Source organism: Dendrobates tinctorius, unplaced genomic scaffold, assembly GCF_039654945.1.
Source record: "Dendrobates tinctorius isolate UK_male_01 unplaced genomic scaffold, ASM3965494v1 ptg000224l, whole genome shotgun sequence".
Taxonomy (NCBI): Eukaryota; Metazoa; Chordata; class Amphibia; order Anura; family Dendrobatidae; genus Dendrobates; species Dendrobates tinctorius.
This window is the reverse complement of record NW_027361891.1, coordinates 1674684-1688892: the sequence shown is the minus strand read 5'-3', so window position 1 is coordinate 1688892 and position 14209 is coordinate 1674684. Positions and strand designations below refer to the sequence as shown.

The 14209-nt window shown below is 42.3% G+C and overlaps 1 long non-coding RNA gene across 1 annotated transcript in view; it reads right to left on the bottom strand.

The window, feature by feature from the left end:
* Nucleotides 1-1256: 1256 nt before the first annotated feature.
* The window catches only part of LOC141059160 (uncharacterized), a 29518-nt gene continuing 16565 nt past the window's right edge, over nt 1257-14209 (bottom strand). The window contains exons 2-4 of the long non-coding RNA XR_012222392.1: nt 1647-1796; nt 1477-1545; nt 1257-1391 (exon numbers count right to left, since the gene is read on the bottom strand). This is a non-coding gene — a long non-coding RNA (uncharacterized lncRNA). The remainder of the gene's footprint in view (nt 1392-1476; nt 1546-1646; nt 1797-14209) is intronic.

Genomic DNA, 14209 nt, shown 5'->3' with positions numbered 1-14209 from the left:
GTTACACTAGTCCCGCCCTCACTTTTGGTGTAGCTGTATGATGTACAATTACCTATGTTTTTTGCTTTAACATGCTTTTCTGTTGACGCAGGACCCAGGTGAAGGGATGTCACCACCAACTGTTGTCACATCGCCAGTATACATCGACAGTGCCACACAAAACAATGAGGAGGAAAATGAAAAACCAGTACCTTCAGCTACACCTCGGCAAATAACCAATTGTGGTCGCAAAAGAAAGGCCCCCCCTCTGCGACCCCTGAGTTCATCAAACTGGCAAAGAAAGTGCTAACAATGCAGAACAAAGGTGGCGTTAGCGGTTTTGCATATTATGTGGATGATAAACTAAGGACCTTGGATGAAAATCAAAGGGTGCATGCGGAAAACGTTATGCTTGAGGTATTAGGTAAAGGGCTACTGGAAAACTTTGTGACACTTCAACAGTGGTAGACAGGAATCCATACCCACCGTATTTGTGGACACAGACACAGGAGCCGCTTGAGAGCACAGCGCGAAGGGGGATAGACACTCCGGTAAACCATCACCTTGGGCCACCACAGCATTTTTATTTTACACCACAAAGGCAGCGTAATGATTCAGAGCCATACTACCAGCAGTTGTGATTGTTCTTATTTTTTCTTAACTTCATAATTTAGTTTTGACCTGTACTGGTTTTTTTTGTTATTTCATAAATATTTTTTTACAAAAATAAAAATATTAGTTTTATTTTAACCTTGTGGTCTACTTTAATCTACTCAGCACACACGGGGTTATGGGAAGGGTTAAGGGCAGGTCAGTGCCGCCATGTTGGCAGTACTCAAGTTCAAGATGCCCAGATATTATGGGTGTAATGGGAGTATGAACAGTGATGGGAGTACCAGTAGTCATGGGAGTACCAGCAGTCATGGGCGTACCAGCAGTGATGGGGTTAAAAAAATTAATGTTATCATAAAAAATGAAAGTCAACCAAACAATAAAATTTGGACACCATTTCTTTTTTAGGCTGGGGTCACACTAGCGATAAAAACGGAATGTCGCCCGTAGTACGCCAATGCAAGTCTATGTGTGAGCAAATAAAACAGATTACACATGCACCAGACGTGTGCCCAACTAACCCATTGTTTTGAAATAACACAACACTGCTGCGTTTATAAACTTTAAATATATATATTTTTTATATAATATTTGTATAACATTTGTTATTTTTTTTAAACAAAAAAAAAAAGCTATTAACTGAAAAAGGAAAAAAGAATAATTGGGCCTGCCATCCTGTTGTAGGCCCGCCACAAACCTCTCCAGAATCACGCCGTGAACATCCATAGCTGCCAGAGTCACAGCCATCGCTGCCCTCATCCACCGCTGAAATGCCAGCAGGGCCTGTGCAGTGGGGATTTCTGTTGATGAAATGGTAAAAGTAAAGCAGTCAATTCTTTTGAAACATCAAAATAAAAGGTACATGGTTGTTGTTTGAATACTTACGGTATTGTGGCGGCTCTGTTCCCTCTGATGAGGGGTTAATAGCCCACCCAGATCCTGTGGCACCATCGGCTAGGGGACAAAAAACAAATATTACACAACAGCCCTCTATCCTTTCGAAACCCAAGGATCCAGTACCACTTTTTTCATCTTATAATATGTGCTTAAATTACCATATGGAGAGCCTGCACCAATATCACGGAGTGATGCTGCTGATAATACAGCCTGTGGAGGCGGGTTGGCAGCTGGCGAAGGGGTTGCTGCAGAGTAAGGTGGAGCAGCGGGATCACCTGGAGATGGTGGGGCTGATGGTGATGGTGGTCCTAGGGATAGGAAAAACATTCTATTGGATATCTGTATGTTAAATGTTTTGAATTTACTAATTTTTTCTGGAACTTAACATTTGAGTTGAGAGCTCTGAGTCCTCAATGGCTTCACATAACGTTATAACATAGAGCCGTTAAATTACAAATTCCAACTAAAGAATTTCCCCATTTTGTAAACTCGACCCTGCGGGATTAGATTCTAGACGTGTTTTGAGCACTTTTAACCAAGGGTGGTTTGCCCGTTCATTTTTTTGGGGGGCAATAAGTTATAAGAGTTCAAAGTTGACCTGTGATTTCTCATTTTTAAAACATCGCTGAGCCGAATATTATGAGGCGAGTAGTCAAATCCTCACCAGTATTCTAGTACCGCTAATACCGCATAACTCGGCCAGTAACGAGTATACTTGCTCATCCCTATTTATAATTTTTTGGGGGACTCTTTTACAGGTGTGTTTTTCACGGATGCTGCGATAACAGCCTTTTTTTTTTTACTAGTTGCCTAAGATTTAAAATGTAATTTTTCTTTTAATATTAATTGTGCTTTTAACATATTTTTAAAGTTTTTTAAATTGCTTTGCAAAAAAAAAAAAATTTTTTTGCCTTGACACTTTATTTTACTTTCACTTTCGGTATAACCAGTCTGTTATGGTGCGGTAAGTAACCTCCAGCCCTGACAGACTGTGCACGTCCATAGACATCATACATAAACAACATGAATAAAGAAAAAAAAAAGGAAAAAAAAATGTTATCATAGAAAAGGAATGTCAAGCCAATAACCAAAAAAAGGCCTGCATTTCTTTATGAAAATACAGATTTACATCTCTTGTATGGCAAAACAAAACAGAACCTCTTCAGATCCGTTCAAAAACACTCACCCTAAGGCTGAGTTCACACGTGGCGTTTTTTTCGCGTTTCCGCGGCGGTTTTAATCGCGCGATTTTGCCGCGAAAATGCGAAAAATAAGCATCCCATGCATTCCTATGGGATTCCGCAATGCTGTGCTAATGCTGCGGTTTTTACCACGGCGGAATCGCTTTGCGGTAAAAACCGCAGCATGCTCATTAATTTGCGGAATCGCGGCGATCCCGCACCCATAGGAATGCATTGTTCCGCTTACTTCCCGCATGTGGCTGTGCACACCATGCGGAAAGTAAGCAGAACAATTGCGGATGGTACCCACGGTCCGGAGGAGAGGAGACTGTCCTCCGGGCTTTGGGTACCATATCCCTGTAAAAAAAAGAATTTAAAATTAAAAAATATTGTTATTCTCACCCTCCGAAGTCCCGCGCAGCCTTCCCGCTTCTCTCCACGCTCCCGTTCCCAGTAATCCTTTGCGAAAATACCCGCGATGGCGTCCGTTCTCGCGGGATCGCGAAGTCTCGCGGTCATTCGCGCGACATCATCGCGAATTACCGCGAGACATCGCGATCCTGCGAGAACGGACGTCATCGCGGGCATTTTCGCAAAGGATTACTGGGAACGGATGCGCGGGACATCGGAGGGTCAGAATAACACCATTTTTTATTTTTTTTTGCATTTTTCCTTTTACTACTGATGCTGCATAGGCGGCCTCAGTAGTAAAAAGTTGGTCACACTCGTCAAACACTATGTTTGACGAGTGTGACCAACCTGTCAATCAGTTCTCCAAGTGATGCTACAGATCGCTTGGAAAACGCTAGCATTTTGCAAGCTAAATACGCTTGCAAAATGCTAGTTTTTCCGTGGGAAAATCGCGGGAATTTAAAATGCGATTTTCCCACGGACTGGAATTCCGGAATTCTCGCGGTAATTTCCGCGAGAGTTCCGGTACGTGTGCACTTAGCCTAAGAATGAAAAATGTGAACTGGTGCACTGCTAATACCTCAATGAATATAGACTATAGAGATGACTTTATTGATAAATGATTACAAACATTAAAAAAAAACACAGTGAAAACCGCATAGGTCCTGTGCACACCATAACTATTATAAAGATAGTACATTTCTGTTGTTGAGGCTTTATTCAATCTATTCGCACTTGTTGAGTGCATCTACATTGGGCTCTTATTTCTGTTGCTCCCAGGAGCTGCACATGCGCTATAGGTTTTTGTTCCTGCATCTGGTCCCGTGCATCGCGCCGGTGTACCAGCGCTTGCGCACTGGGCTTGTGCTGGCAGAGACGTCTGCCAGCACTATATATCAGCCGTTACTTCCGCTTCCGGTCCGAAGGATTCCTGCACTCATGTTGATGGCTACCACTTATATTTGAGGTATTTAACCCCTTCCTGACATCAGACGTACTATCCCGTCCATGGGACCCGGGCCCCTATGCCCATGGACGGGATAGTACGTCTACAGCGATCAGCGGCGCCCACGTGGTGAGCGCCGCTGATCGCGGCCGGGTGTCAGCTGATTATCACAGCTGACACCCGGCACAATGTGTCAGGGGCGGTCACGGACCGCCCCTGACACGTTAACCCCTTGCACACCGCGATCAAACATGATCGCGGTGTACCGGGGGTTAAAGGGAAGCATCGGCAGGGAGGGGGCTCCCTCCGTGCTTCCCTCAGCCCCCCACGGCAGCGCAATGTGCAGCGCTGCTGCGGGGGGCTCCTTTCCTGCAGGCCCCCGAATCCAAGATGGCGATGGGGGCCTTCGGGGGCCTGCAGGAAGCTGATCTGTCACAGTGATCTGTGATGTTACAGATCAGCGATCTGTCACAGGACAGTGATGTCCCACCTGGGACTATTTAATAAAGTTAAAAAAAGATTAAAAAAAGTGTAAAAATAAATTTAAAAAAATCGCCAAATAAATTAGAAAAAAAAAAAAATATTCCCCCAAATAAATCCATTTTTTGGAAATAAAAAAAAAAAAACAATAAAAGTACACATATTAGGTATCGCCACGTCCGTAACGACCCGCCCTATAAAACTGTCCCATTAGTTAACCCCTTTAGCGAACCCCTTAAAAAATAAAAATAAAAAACAAAGCAAAAAATAATGATTTATTATCATACCGCCAAACAAAAAGTGTAATAACGCGCGATCAAAAAGACACATATAAAAATCCATGGTACCGCTGAAAACGTCATCTTGTCCCGCAAAAAACGAGCCACCATACAGCATCATCAGTGAAAAAATAAAAAAGTTATACAGAATAAAGCGATGCAAAAATAATTATTAATTAATTAATTATTTTTTATATAAAATAGTTTTCATTGCATAAAACCGACAAAACATAAAAAAACGACCTAAATGAGGTATCGCTGTAACCGTACTGACCCGAAGAATAAAACCACTTTATCAATTTTACCGCACGCAGAACGGTGTAAACGCACCCCCCCAAAAGAAATTCATGAAACGCTGGTTTTTGTTCATTCTGCGTCCCAAAAATCGGAATAAAAAGCGATCAAAAAATGTCACGTGCCCGAAAATGGTACCAATAAAAATGTCAACTCGTCCCGCAAAAAATAAGACCTCACATGACTCGGTGGGTCAAAATACAGAAAAATTATAGCTCTCAATATGTGGTGATGCAAAAACTATTTTTACAATAAAAAGCGTCTTTTAGCGTGCGACAGCTGCCAAACATAAAAACCGCCATAAATAGTAAATCAAACCCCCCGTTATCACCCCCTTAGTTAAGGAAAAATAATAAAATAAAAAAATGTATTTATTTCCATTTTTCCATTAGGGTTAGGGTTAGGGCTAGGGTTAGGGTAGGGTTAGGGCTAGGGTTAGGGCTAGGGTTAGGGCAAGGGTTAGGGCTAGGGTTAGGGCTGAGATTAGGGTTAGGGGTGTGTTGGGGTTCGGCTTGGAGTTAGAATTGGGGGTTTCCACTGTTTGGGCACATCAGGGGCTCTCCAAATGCAACATGGCGTCTGATCTCAATTCCAGCCAATTCTGAGTTGAAAAAGTCAAATGGTGCTCCTTCCCTTCCAAGCTCTGCCATGCGCCCAAACAGTGTTTTACCCCCACATGTAGGGTATCAGCCTACTCAGGTCAAATTGCAAAACAATTTTTGGGGTCCAATTTCTCCTGTTACCCTTAGGAAAACAAAAAATTGGGGGCAAAAATATCATTTTTGTGGAAAAAAATGATTTTTTTATTTTCACGTCCGAGCGTTATAAACTTCTGTGAAGCACTTCGGGGTTCAAAGTGCTCACCACACATCTAGATAAGTTCCGTGGGGGGGTCTAGTGTCCAAAATGGGGTCACTTGTGGGGAGTTTCAATAGTTTAGGTACATCAGGGGCTCTCCAAACGCACATGACACCCGCAGACCATTCCATCAAAGTCTGCATTCCAAAACGTCACTGTTTCCCTTCCGAGCCCCGACGTGTGTCCATACAGTAGTTTTCTCCCACATGTGGGGTGTCAGCGTACTCATGACAAATTGGACAACAACTTTTGGGGTCCAATTTCTCCTGTTACCCTTGGGAAAATGAAAAAATTGGGGACTAATTGATCATGTTTGTGGAAAAAATACTATTTTTTTATTTTCATGCGCGGGCATTATAAACTTCTGTGAAGCCCTTGGGGGTTCAAAGTGCTCACCACACATCTAGATAAGTTCCTTAGGGGGTCTCGTTTCCAAAATGGGGTCATTTGTGGGGGTTTCCACTGTTTAGGTACATTAGGAGCTCTCCAAAGTAAACATGACACCCGCAGACAATTCCATCAAAGTCTGCATTCCAAAACGTCACTACTTCCCTTTCGAGCCCTGACGTGTGCCCATACAGTAGTTTTCTCCCACATATGGGGTATCAGCATACTCAGGACAAATTGGACAACAACATTTGGGGTCCAATTTCTCCTGGTACCCTTGGAAAAATAAAAAAAATGGTGACTAAAAGATCATGTTTGTGGAAAAAATACGAATTTTTTATTTTCACGCCCGGGCGTTATAAACTTCTGTGAAGCACTGGGGGGTTCAAAGTGCTCACCACACATCTAGATAAGTTCCTTGGGGGGTCTAGTTTACAAAATGGTGTCATTTGTGGGGGGTTTCCACTGTTTAGGTACATCAGGGGTTTTCCAATCGCGACATGGTGTCCGATCTCAATTCCAGCCAAAAACGTCAAATGGCGCTGCTTCCCTTCCGAGCTCTGCCATGCGCCCAAATAGTGGTTTATCCCCACATGTGAGGTATCGCGTACTCAGGACAAATTGCACAATAACTTTTAGGGTCCTGTTACCCTTGGAAAAATAAGAATTGAGGATGAAAAGATCATTTTTGTGGAAAAAATATGATTTTTTAATTGTACGGCTTTATGTTATAAACTTCTGTGAAGCCCTTGGGGGTTCAAAGTTCTCACCACACATCTAGATAAGTTCCTTAGGGGGTCTAGTTTCCAAAATGGTGTCATTCGTGGGGGGTTTCCACTGTTTTGGTACATCAGGGGTTTTCCAATCGTGACATGGATCCCGATCTCAATTCCAGCCAAAAATGTCAAATGGCGCTGCTTCCCTTCCGAGCTCTGCCATGCGCCCAAATAGTGGTTTACCCCCACATGTGGGGTATCAGCGTACTCAGGACAAATTGCCCAATAACTTTTAGGGTCCTGTTACCCTTGGGAAAATAAAAATTGGGGTGAAAAGATCATTTTTGTGGAAAAAATATGATTTTTTAATTGTACCGCTGTACGTTATAAACTTCTGTAAAACCCTTGTGGGTTCAAAGTTCTCACCACATATCTAGATAAGTTCCTTAGGGGGTCTAGTTTCCAAAATGGGTCACTTGTAGGGGGTTTCCACTGTTTAGGTACATCAGGGACTCTCCAAACATGACATGGCGTCCGATCTGAATTCCAGCCAATTTTGCATTGAAAAAGTCAAACAGCGCTCCTTCCATTCTGAGCTCTGCCATGCGCCGAAACAGTCGTTCCCCCCCACATATCAGGTATCAGCGTACTCAGGACAAATTGCACAATAACTTTTGCAGTCCAATTTCTCCTGTTACCCTTGGTAAAATAAAAAAAATTGAACCTGAAGTATTTTTTTTGTGAAAAAAAGTTAGATATTCATTTTTTTTAAATATTCAAAAAAATTCCTGTGATGCACCTAAAGGGTTAATAAACTTCTTGAATGTGGTTTTGAGCACCTTAAGGGGTGCAGTTTTTAGAATGGTGTCACTTTTGGGTATTTTCTATCATATAGACCCCTCAAAGTGGCTTCAAATGTGATGTGGTCCTAAAAATAAAATGGTGTTGTAAAAATGAGAAATCGCTGGTCAACTTTTAACCCTTATAACTTCCTAACGAAAAAAAAATTTTGGTTCCAAAATTGTGCTGATGTAAAGTAAACATGTGGGAAATGTTAGTTATCAAGTTTTTTGTGTGCAGTATCTCTGTGATTTAAGGGCATAAAAATTCAAAGTTGGAAAATTGCAAAATTTTCAAAATTTTTGCCAAATTTCCGTTTTTCTCACAAATAAACGCAAGTTATTTGAATGAAATTTTACCACTAACATGAAGTACAATATGTCACGAGAAAACAATGTCAGAATCCCCGGGATCCATGGAAGCGTTCCAGAGTTATGACCTCATAAAGGTACAGTGGTCAGAATTGTAAAAATTGGCCCGGTCATGAACGTGCAAACCACCCTTGGGGGTGAAGGGGTTAATGGCTGTGTGGATAACAACACCCACTACCCCTGATGAAGCCGTCCTTGTAATGGTGACACGCGTTGGGTTCCCGCCTCTGTGCCCTGTGCTCACCAACTGGTCTCCCATGGCTCCGTTTATGGCATGTATATAATGGACTTTTTCTGAATGTTCAAGGGACCGCCACCCTTATGTTAGGCCTTGTGCCTTCTTTTTGTGTGGATGCTTTCATCTTAGCATTTTTTTTTTGGTCATTTGTATGTGCTTTTGCACTCTAAGGCTATGTTCACACGTACCGGAACTCTCGCGGAAATTACCGCGAGAATTTCGAAATTCCATTCCGCGGGAAAATCGCATTTTAAATTCCCGCGATTTTCCCGCGGAAAAAATAACATTTTACCAGTGTATTTAGCTTGCAAAATGCTAGCGTTTTCCAAGCGATCTGTAGTATCGCTTGGAGAACTGAGTGACAGGTTGGTCACACTCATCAAACATAGTGTTTGACAAGTGTGACCAACTTTTTACTACTGAGGCCGCCTATGCAGCATCAGTAGTAAAAGATAAAATGTAAAAAAAAAAAATAGTGTTATTCTTACCTTCCGATGTCCCGCGCAGCCGTTCCCAGTAATCCCAGTAATCCCAGTAATCCAGGGGAAGAGTCTTGAGGAGATCATTTGCATATTCCCAGTGCCTTCTGGGATAAGTGAAGAGTCTCCGCGAGCTCAACGATCACTGGGTTTTGGCCGTTGCAGCTGAAAAGAGGAAATTGGAAAAAGAAATTTGGCTCATCTTTCATCGTTTTTAAGAAATCTCAAGATGGAAGAGGCCAGGAGCCATTTGGTGAGCTGCATTTCGTGCTACATGTTCACAGATTTACCAGTGGAAAAGCCAAACTTCACATGCCACAAATGCAAGCTTGTGTCCCTGTTGGAGGAAAAGTTGCAAAATCTCGAAGAGAGGTTAGCTACGTTGAAGATCATTAAGGAAGGTGAAGAGTTCTTGGACAGAGCAGAATTATCTCTTCATGTTACAGAAAGAGAAGAAATTCGAAGTGCACCTGAAGAAACAGAGGAATGGAGACATGTGACCCGGAGAAGCAGGAGGATCAGGAGGCAGTCAGCACCCATACTGCTCAGGAACCAGTACCAGGCTCTCACGCAGGAAAACGATGAAGAAATACATCAGGATAAGACTTTGCCAACAAACAGCAACCTTGTACGCCCTCAGAGTCCTCCTGGATGGAGAAAGAAAAATGTTGTGAAGAAGAAACGGAGAGTGGTGGTCATGGGGGATTCCCTGCTGAGAGGAACAGAGGCCGCTATCTGCAGACCGGATATAACTACAAGAGAAATGTGCTGTCTTCCAGGTGCAAAAATTAAAGATGTGTCTGACAGGATATCAGGACTCTTCAGACCTACAGATGACTACCCATTCCTGCTACTACATGTGGGGACAAATGACACCGCAAGAAACGACCTGGAAATCATCTGCAGAGACTTTGAAGACTTAGGCAAGAAAGTGAAAGAACTGGGAGCGCAGGTGGTCTTCTCTTCCATCCTCCCAGTGGATGGCCATGGAACAAGGAGGTGGAATAAGATTCTGCAGGTGAACAACTGGCTACGTCGGTGGTGCCGTCAGCAACGATTTGGATTTCTGGATCACGGAGTGAACTACTTATACGATGGACTACTTGCTAGAGATGGGGTGCACCTTACGAAGACTGGAAAGCATGTATTTGGAAGTCGCCTTGCTACACTTGTAAGGAGAGCTTTAAACTAGAACAACATGGGAAGGGAAGCAAAAGACCAGAAAAAGCCATACACCTGACAAATGCTATTGAGAACTCTGCTATTAGAAGTGGAAAGGAAGAACAAAGACGAAAGAATCTAATTAATAAAAATATTGGAGAAAGAGAAACCAATCACAAACTAAAATGTTTCTATACTAATGCACAAAGCATGGGCAACAAACAAGGAGAATTGGAACTACTAACACAGGAACAGAAATATGATGTAATTGGAATCACTGAAACTTGGTGGGACAATACACATGATTGGAATACAAGACTAGAAGGATACAACTTATTTGCAAGAAACAGACTTGATAAACGAGGAGGGGGTGTCGCATTGTATGTTCGAAACGCGTATATCTGCACAGAGATTGAAGCTTCAGAGACTGGGAGTTCTGTGGAAACTGTTTGGGTAAGAATACAAGGACAGAACAATGGAAAGGACACCATTGTAGGCATTTACTACAGGCCGCCTGTGCAAGCCGAAGATATAGATGAACTCTTTATGCATCAGATGGCCAAGTTCTCCAAAAAATATGACATAGTTGTCATGGGAGATTTCAACTATCCAGACATTTGTTGGGAATCTCTCTCAGGCAAAACTAACAGGTCAAGGAAATTCTTATCCTCTCTTGCTGACAACTTTATCTTCCAAAAGGTAAGGGAGAAAACAAGGGGAACTGCTACCTTGGATCTAATCCTTATAAACAGGGAGGAAATGGTTGAGGAGGTAAAAGTGGCTGGGACCCTAGGAGGTAGCGACCATGCTATTTTAGAATTTTGGATTACTAGAGGTGGAAGACCTGTGAAGACTCAGACATCAAGGTTAGATTTCAGAAAGGCAGATTTTAAGGGATTCAGAAAGAGAATTGGAGGGATCCAATGGCTGGATATCCTTAAAGACAAAAATGTCCAGGAAGGATGGGAAATCTTGAAAAATGAAATTCTCAAAGCACAGTTGTTAACAATTCCGAAAAGAGGGAAGAATAGGAAGCATTTAAGGAAACCAGGATGGATGAACACAGAACTTAAGCACATGCTAAAAAGGAAGAAAAAAATGTTTATAAAATGGAAAGAGGGAGGCATATCTAAAGAAGAATATAATGCTGTCTGCAGAACCTGCAGGGCACAAATCAGATTATCTAAAGCTGAAAATGAACTGAGGCTTGCAAGAGATGTCAAAAGCAATAATAAAGGATTTTGGGGATATGTCAAAAGTAAAAGAAAAGTCAAAGATGCTATAGGATTTTTACAGGATGAAAATGATGAAATGGTAAGACAGGATGTTGAGAAGGCTGAACTTTTAAATTCCTATTTTGCATCTGTTTTCTCTCAGAAAGGAAATGCAACATCAACTGTTATTCACTGTCCTATTAAGGGAATAGAAGAATCCAGGATATCTATAAACAGAAAGATAGTGAGGAAACACTTAGCTAACCTAAATGAATTCAAGTCTCCAGATCCAGATGAATTACACCCCAGAGTACTGAAGGAGATAGCAGAAGAAATTTTTGAACCCCTCTCCATAATCTTTGAAAATTCTTGGAGAACAGGAGAAGTGCCAGAAGACTGGAGAAGAGCAAATGTTGTTCCTATCTTCAAAAAGGGGAAGAAGGTGGACCCAGGCAACTATAGGCCGGTGAGTCTGACTTCTATACCAGGAAAGATCTTTGAACAAATTATTAAACAACATGTATGTCAATACCTGGATAAGAATGAAGTGATTAAACAGAGTCAGCATGGGTTTCTAACTAATAAGTCATGTCAGACTAACTTAATTTCCTTCTATGACGGTATCACTGATTGGGTGGATCAAGGAAATGCTGTAGATATAGTATATCTTGACTTCAGCAAAGCATTTGACAAAGTCTCTCATACAATCCTTATTGAAAAAATGACTAAGTATGGAATGGACAAGGCAACTGTTAGGTGGATTCATAACTGGCTTAGTGATCGGACCCAAAGAGTGGTCGTAAATGGCTGCACATCCAGTTGGAAGAATGTCTCAAGTGGGGTACCACAGGGCTCTGTCCTGGGCCCTGTATTGTTCAACATCTTTATCAACGATTTAGATGAAGGAATTGAGGGTAAACTGATTAAATTTGCTGATGACACAAAGCTAGGAGGGATAGCTAATACTAGAGAAGAGAGAGAGAGGATTCAAAAAGATTTAAATAAACTGGAGAAGTGGGCAGCAACTAACAGAATGGTTTTTAACAGGGAGAAATGCAAAGTACTACATCTGGGCAATAAAAATGAAAAAAGCATATATAGAATGGGAGGAATAGGGCTAAGTGACAGCACATGTGAAAAAGACTTGGGTATACTAATAGATCACAGACTGAATATGAGTCAACAGTGTGATGCAGCAGCAAAAAAGGCAAATGCAATTCTAGGATGTATTAACAGAAGCATACAGTCTAGATCACGTGAAGTCATTATTTCCCTCTACTCCTCTTTGGTCAGACCTCATCTGGAATATTGTGTCCAGTTTTGGGCACCACATTTTAAAAAAGACATCAACAAACTGGAGCAAGTTCAGAAAAGAGCGACCAGAATGGTGACCGGTCTGCAAACCCTGTCTTATGAGGAAAGGTTGCAGGATTTGGGAATGTTTAGTTTGCAAAAGAGAAGACTGAGAGGAGACTTAATAGCTGTCTACAAATATCTAAAGGGCTGTCACATTGTAGAAGGATCAACTTTATTCTCATTTGCACAAGGAAAGACTAGAAGCAATGGGATGAAACTGAATGGGAAGAGACACAGATTAGATATTAGAAAAAACTTTTTGACAGTTAGAGTGATCAATGAGTGGAACAGGCTGCCACGAGAAGTGGTGAGTTCTCCTTCAATGGAAGTCTTCAAACAGAGGCTGGACAGACATCTGACTGGGATGATTTAGCGAATCCTGCTTTGAGCAGGGGGTTGGACCAGATGGCCCAGGAGGTCCCTTCCAACTCTACGATTCTATGATTCTATGATTCTATGATTCTATGAAAATGGCCGCGATGACATCCGTTCTCGCAGGATCGCGATGTCTCGCGGTAATTCGCGATGACGTCGCACGAATGACCGCGAGACTTCGCGAGAACGGACGTCATCGCGGGCATTTTCGCAAAGGATTACTGGGAACGAGAGCGTGGAGAGAAGCGGTAAGGCTGCGCGGGACGCCGGAAGGTGAGAATAACAATATTTTTTATTTTAAATTCTATTTTTTACAGGGATATGGTACCCAAAGCCCGGAGGACAGTCTCCTCTCCTCCGGACCGTGGGTACCATCCGCAAATGTTCTGCTTACTTTCTGCATGGTGTGCACAGCCACATGCGGGAAGTAAGCGGAACAATGCATTCCTATGGGTGCGGGATCGCCGCGATTCCGCAAAATTAATGAGCATGCTGTGGTTTTTATCGCAAAGCGATTCCGCCGCGGTAAAAACTGCAGCATTAGCACAGCATTGCGGAATCCCATAGGAATGCATGGGATGCTTATTTTTCGCATTTTCGCGGCAAAATCGCGCTGTTAAAACCGCCGCGGAAACGCGAAAAAAACGCCACGTGTGAACTCAGCCTTACAGATTGATATACAGTGGGGAAAAAAAGTATTTAGTCAGTCAGCAATAGTGCAAGTTCCACCACTTAAAAAGATGAGAGGCGTCTGTAATTTACATCATAGGTAGACCTCAACTATGGGAGACAAACTGAGAAAAAAAAATCCAGAAAATCACATTGTCTGTTTTTTTTTCATTTTATTTGCATATTATGGTGGAAAATAAGTATTTGGTCAGAAACAAGCAATCAAGATTTCTGGCTCTCACAGACCTGTAACCTCTTCTTTAAGAGTCTCCTCTTTCCTCCACTCATTACCTGTAGTAATGGCACCTGTTTAAACTTGTTATCAGTATAAAAAGACACCTGTGCACACCCTCAAACAGTCTGACTCCAAACTCCACTATGGTGAAGACCAAAGAGCTGTCAAAGGACACCAGAAACAAAATTGTAGCCCTGCACCAGGCTGGGAAGACTGAATCTGCAATAGCCAA